Source organism: Narcine bancroftii, chromosome 12 (assembly GCF_036971445.1).
Source record: "Narcine bancroftii isolate sNarBan1 chromosome 12, sNarBan1.hap1, whole genome shotgun sequence".
In the NCBI taxonomy this organism is placed as follows: domain Eukaryota; kingdom Metazoa; phylum Chordata; class Chondrichthyes; order Torpediniformes; family Narcinidae; genus Narcine; species Narcine bancroftii.
The window spans coordinates 88839825-88846645 of record NC_091480.1 but is presented as its reverse complement, the minus strand read 5'-3'; positions in this window follow the sequence as shown (position 1 = coordinate 88846645).

Genomic DNA, 6821 nt, shown 5'->3' with positions numbered 1-6821 from the left:
TTACTGTTTGCCAACAGTATCGAGGGAAATCAGTCAACCAGTGTGAGTATTGGACACTGAAAATTTAGTGATTTGTTGCATAAAGTTTGGGATATTTTAATGGCAAAGCTTATAATTACTGATTAGCAAATTCTCTGGCCCTGAAGACAACAGATAAAAATGTTTCTTGTAAATAACACCCTGTTTAAAAACAAATTAAGACATACAGGCCCTTTTGACCCACAAGCCCATGCCACCCAATTTACACCCGATTAATCGACAACCCCGGTACATTTTGAACTGTGGGAATTTTTGTTCTTTATCTTTTATGATGTTATAATTTTTAGGAAAAATATACTTTAAATGGTATACTCTCAAGGCAATAAGTTTATATATTAGTGTGGATAAAGGATTGGGTAAATAACAGAAAAGTGAGTCAGAATAAAGATATATTTTCAGGTTTCAGAGATGTAACTAGTAGGCTGCCTCAGGAAAGCAGATATAAAAGAAGAAAAACAAGTTAATTATGATCTGTAGAGCTGGCCACAGCCAAGAAAGACACAGTCGTTAACAACTGTTTAATTCAAATTCAGCGCGCGCCCCTTTAAGGGTAGCATGAGCTCAGTCACCACATACAAGGTGATGACATAATCGCTGCCCCAGGCGCGCGCTGGGCAAGAGACTTGAGGCAGGGAGAAACCCTGACGGCGCCATCTTCCCAAGGCTGCCCTGCCACATGGCGTTACACGTGGAGCCGGTTCGCCATGAGAGAGTGCGCCGCCACAATCTATATATTGCAATGAAGGCACCCAAATGTACTTTAGCCAAATTTGTTGACAATATAAAGTGGGAAAACAAGTTGAGAGAAAAAGCCGAGCATTTTATGAGATGTTGGGAGATTTTGTGAGAGGGAAAAAAGTTGATAAATTCAATATAATGTAGAAAAAATGAGTTTATCTAGTTTGCTGAGAAGAACAGTAAAGCAGAATATGGTATAAAAGGAGAGAGACTGCAAGAGCTGCTGAACGGAGGGAGATGTATGAACTCTTGCAGAAAATACAAAAAAAATTACTGCAGAGTAGATGGAATAAAGCCAGAAAGATACCTTACCAAAACTGAACAAGATGTTGGTAAAGCCAAGCAAATGGAATGATAGCTTTTATTACAAATGGATGGGGTAAAAGAGTAGAGGTGTCTTAACAAAACAAAATTGGATGCTGGTGATGCCACCCCTAGAATAATCACTTTTGGACTCTGTTGAACTCCAGTAATCTGCTATCCTTGTTTGGAAATTCCACTAGTTCAGCATCTGGTTCACACATATGATATTTAACATATTCCTTTTCTACTCTGAGAGGCCACAATTTCTACTGATCTCACCTATTAACTGGTGACCTGTTCCCATTCAGCCTATCCCCTAAGTAACCTGAACACTCGTCAGGGTCTCAGATCCCATGCTACCAGCCTACTCGATGGATGGCTAGATCGTGCAACTTTCTTTCCACCGAAGAATGCCATTTGACCAGTTGAACTTTACGATTATATGATAATAATAAACTTGAACTTAAATTTGTACCAGCAAAGTCTGAGCATGCCAGATTAGCTTAATCTGGACATCGCTGGTTTGAATTTAACAAAGGGATTCATGCAGGATGAGTTGATGGCCAACTAAAACTCATTGGGCTGTTTCTTAATTGTATTTCTCTCATGTGTGCAGGTTAGGGGAGGTGATGCATGTCTTTCACATTTTTTTTTCTTGACAAAGAGACTCAAGACTCTCAGGTTATCATTCTCTGTTTAGATTGATTCTTGAGGCTAAGGTGCGGGACAGGATGTTGCATTTGGTTCACGTATCCTTGGTGGATTTGGTAATTAAAGTGAAAGACAATTGGACATCTTGGGGTCATGCTCATTTGCTGAACAGAGCTACTCAACAAAGTGCTTACCCAATTTGCATTTGTGTTTTCCAATGTGAAGAGCATGTCAATGACATCATGTCGTAAAGTGAAGGAATCAATGGTTCTGAAATGTAAAAGAGGAGCAATTGTTAATCTGGTTGTCTTTATACTCCCATTATCACCAAAATATTAAACCTAATTTATCTTAAACCCCTAACAATAAAACATCAACCATCAATAGCTTGGAGGAAAAAGAATCTCATGGTTGTATTTGATGTCATGCATGTACACTGACAATAAATCCAAAACTGGAATTTCAACAGCCTAACTCAGAGTCTAAAACACTTTCCCAAAGTCCTGCAGGACATTGTCCTGGGCAATTTTCTCTTCTACCCTCCCATCAGTACCCACGAACTTACTTCTTATCTGTTAGCCTATGCACTTCCTTCTTACCCTTCCTCCCTCCTCTCCTCTGCCTCCACCTTTACATACAGGTATTTTACTGTTTTTCCACATTGCCAAAGTCAAGCCCAAATGGTTGATTGCCTTTTACTTTCTATAAGTGCCCCAAACAGAAGCCCTGGATGAACAATGAAATCTGGAACTTTCTGAGTGCCAGATCACAGGCATTTAAGTCCAGATACCAGATCACTACAGAAGGAACAGGTATGACCTTCAGAAAGCCATCTCCCAAGCAAGGTGGATTTTCCAGATGAAAATGGAAATGATGAAGGATATCAGACAGCTGTGGCTGGGTCCAAATGGTATAGCCTGCTACAAACCCAAATCTGGTGCAGTAGGAGACACCAAAGCTTTACTCCCATATGAACTCAATGCCTTCTACACCCTGTTCGACCATTAGAACAAGGTAGTGTCACCACTGCACACTCCCATGTCTGCTGATAATCCTCTCCTGTCCATATCTGAGGACGACGTGTGGCTGCCTTCAGAAGAATGAATCAGAGGAAGGAATCAGGTCTAGATGGAGTACCCGGCTAAATATTATACAATTGTGCTGACCAACTTGCCAAAGTATTCACGGATATCTTCAACATCTCACACCAATAAGGTGTGATACCCAACTGCTTCAAACAGGCATCAATCATACTGGTGCCCAAGAAGAATGTGGTAAACTGCCTAAATAACTCACATCAACTGTAATGAAGTGTTTTAAAAGGCTGGTGTTGAAGTACATCAGCTCCACTCTGCTCTGAGCAACTTGGATCAGATCCAATTTGTCTATTGTAGCCATCTCACTGGCCCTTCACTAAGCTGTTGAACACCTGGACAGCAAAGATGCCACATAAGGATGCTTTTGGTTGACTACAGTTTGGCATTTAACACCATCATCCCTTCAAAATTGATCAGCAAACACCAGAACCTGGGACTCAACACTCCACTGTACAATTAGATCCGAGATTTCCTCATCTCCAGACCACAAGCAGTGAGGATTAGTAAAATCTCCTCCACAATCTCCAGCAGTACCAGAGCACCACAGGCCTGCATTCTTAACCCCCTGCTCTATTCACTGTACACCTATGACTGTGATGCTCAGTATGACAATAACACCATCTAAAAATTTGTTGATGACATCAAACAGGAGGGAGTTCGAAACTTGGCTGAATGGTTCACTAACAACAACCTCACGCTCAATGTCACCAAAACCAAGGAGCTGATTGTTGACTTCAGGAAGGGACCAACAAGGTGTTCAATCCAGTGATCTTTGGGGATCAGAAGGTGATCAAATTTAAGTTATTGGGAGTCACTATCTCAGAGAATCTTTCCTGGACCCAACACACAAATGGCATCATGAAGAAAGCATGTCAGCAATTCTATTTACTCAGGAGTTTGCGGATGCTTGACCTGACACAGAAACTCTGAGAAATTTCTACAAATAAGTATTGGAAAGAGTGCTGACTGGTGTGGGGACATCAATACCCCTTAGTGTAAAGCCCTGCAAAGGTAGTGGACACAGATCAGGACACACAGGTAAAACCTTCCCCACCATCGAGAACATCTACAGGGAACATTGCCGTCGGAGAGCAGCAGCAATCATCAAGGATCTGCACCACCCAGCACACACTCTGTTCTCACTGCTACCATCAGGAAAGAGGTCTAGGTGCCACCAGGTTCGCACCACCAGGTTCAGGAACAGCTGCAACCCCTCCACCATCAGACTCCTCAACAACAAACTCAATCAGGAACTTTATTAAGGACTGTATTGAGGTCAGTTTGTTGAGTCAATTTTTTTGTTTGCACCATAAATAAGTGTTAAATCTGCCTTCTCCATAGGGAAGAATCTCAGGGTTGTATGTGATGTCATGACATTAAATCTGAAATCTGATCTGAATATCAATTTTGGATAGAATGGAAACCACTGGAAAGAAAGAGGAAGTAAAGTTTTTCTCTTGAGAAAATTCTTGAAACATTTTATAACCACATCCATTTTGTCAGTCAAAAGCAGTATTTCATGGTAACACCTTGATCCAGGTATCCTCTGTGCCACCAGGGAAAAGGTCATCTTGAGAAGCACCAGTCTGTAAAAGGTCAACAAACAACTCAAAACCCAAGGAACAGTGAACTACCAATAGTAAACTAACATTAGTGGTAGGCAAATGATAAAATCTATGGAAAACTATATAATATTTCAGCAATTAATAAAGAAAAATACATTGAGCTGAGTCAGCATGGATTTCTGAAAGGAAAATTATATTTGACTAATCTTTTGGAGTTGTTTGAAAGTATGATTTGTAGAATAAATTAAGGATGACCACTGGAAGTTAATATTTAGATATCAGAAAACGTTCAATAATGGCAATAAAGAATGCTGGTCTTGGAGATTATATCAATTGGGAAGAACATATTTCATGAATTGAGAATTGCTTAGCAGACAGAAACGATAAATGGCTATTTCTCAGGCTACCAGACAATGTTATTGGAGTACAGCAGAGATTGGTGCTTGACCAATCATTCTTTTAACTCATGGGGACTAAGTGTTATGTTTCCGTTTGCTAAATGATGAAATATAATTGGAATTTTGATTAGAAGGGAGGATATAACATCTTCAAGGAGATATAAATAACTCAAATGAGTGAGTGACAACACAGTAGATGAAATTAATAGGAAAAATTGTGAGGTGCATAAAAGAGAACAGCTGAGTTTTTAATATTGGATGGTAAGAAAATTATGATCAAAAGTACAAGGTACTTCACGTTCAACTTTAATAAATATAAAAAAAAGCTGGGATACCATCAATCAATGAACATGGTTTTTTGACCTTGCTAAAGACTTGACTTCATTAACCCACGGACTAGATGATGTCTACAACTTAACCTAATTACAACTAAGGACTCACCTTTCTAGATCTTCGCTTAATTCTATATATCCCTCTTACATCTTCTCTGCAACTTGTTTTCTCTCTGTCACAGTCCCCACTAAGAAAATTTAACTAAAACCTAACTCTGATTCTCTTTCCAGAGATTGAGTTTTAGATTTCACATATCAGCGGTGTTTGTTTTCATTTTGTGTACACTCAATCCATCTTAATTACTGATGCCACTAAACCTTACATCCTAACACAAATACCCAAATAATCCCAACAAGTTTAAACATAGCCAAGGATTTTCATAAGTATGATTCCAGAGATGGGGAGAGATTGAGCCATTTGGGAATTGAGAAGAATGAGAGGGGATCTTATAGAAATACATTACATTTTGAAAAGCATAGATAAGATGGAGGTAAGTTGTTCTCATTGGTGAGGGAGACTAGATCTAGAGGACATAGCCTCAACATTCAGGGTAGTAGATTTAGGATGGAGATGAGGAGGAACTGCTTTTCCCCGAGGGTGGTAAATCTGTGGAATTCTCTGCCCATTGAAACAGTGGAGGTGACTTCAGTTAGCACATTTAAGACAAGGTTGGATAGATTTTTACAAAACAGGGTAATTAGGGGATATGGGGGAAAAGTCTGGTAGGTGATGAGCCTATCATCAGATTAACTATGATCTCATTGAATGATGGAACAGGCTCAACGAGCCAGATGATCTACTCCTGCTCCTATTTCTTTTCTTCTTTGGCTTGGCTTCGCGGACGAAGATTTATGGAGGGGTAATGTCCACGTCAGCTGCAGGCTCGTTGGTGGCTGACAAGTCCTATGCGGGTCAGGTAGACACGGTTGCAGCAGTTGCAAGGGAAAATTGGTTGGTTGGGGGTTGGGTGTTGGGTTTGTCTTCCACGTAAATGACCTGACATCCTAGAAAATATACCAACAACATAGCAAGTACATCAGGAGAACACTAAATTTAGGATGTCCCCGTGTTCCTCGACAATTTCATCAGCCGCACTACTGAAAGTCTGGATGCATCACCTGAACTGCTCCGTTCAAGATATCAGAAGAACCTGCAGAAAGAAGGCAATGAACACAGCCCAGGACATCTGGCAAACTTCCCTCCCTTGCACGGGCCCCATCGGCCTGGGAAAGGCGGCCAACATACTGAAAGCCCCCCCCCTTCTCCCAGCCCCCGAATCAGGGAGAAGGCTCGGGAGTGAAACTGTGAAACCCTTGAGGATCAAGAGAACCCTAATGTCCTCAACCTAGCCTCTTTTTTAATTGTAGCTCGACTTTTTAGGAGAGAGGTCCTGCTAGACTGAATGCAGATCCGACTCGCTGTATGATGTGAAACTCCACAAAGAACTTGATGAGAACTTCTGTTAATTTCTATGAAGTTCAGCTCTTGTTCTCAGGTTTAAGATGCAGGCGGTTTGCTGCGCCTTTGTTTCAGGTTTCCTCCTTTCTTAAATCATGTTCAACAGGCAAAGGTCCAACTTTCACCACAACAACCAGCATATTTCACAACTTGTCCCAGAGGCCAACAAGCAGCATGGAGAACAAAACATCAGGAGCATCTGAGAGAGAGGGGGCGGGGCGGTGACGTCAGGGCGACGA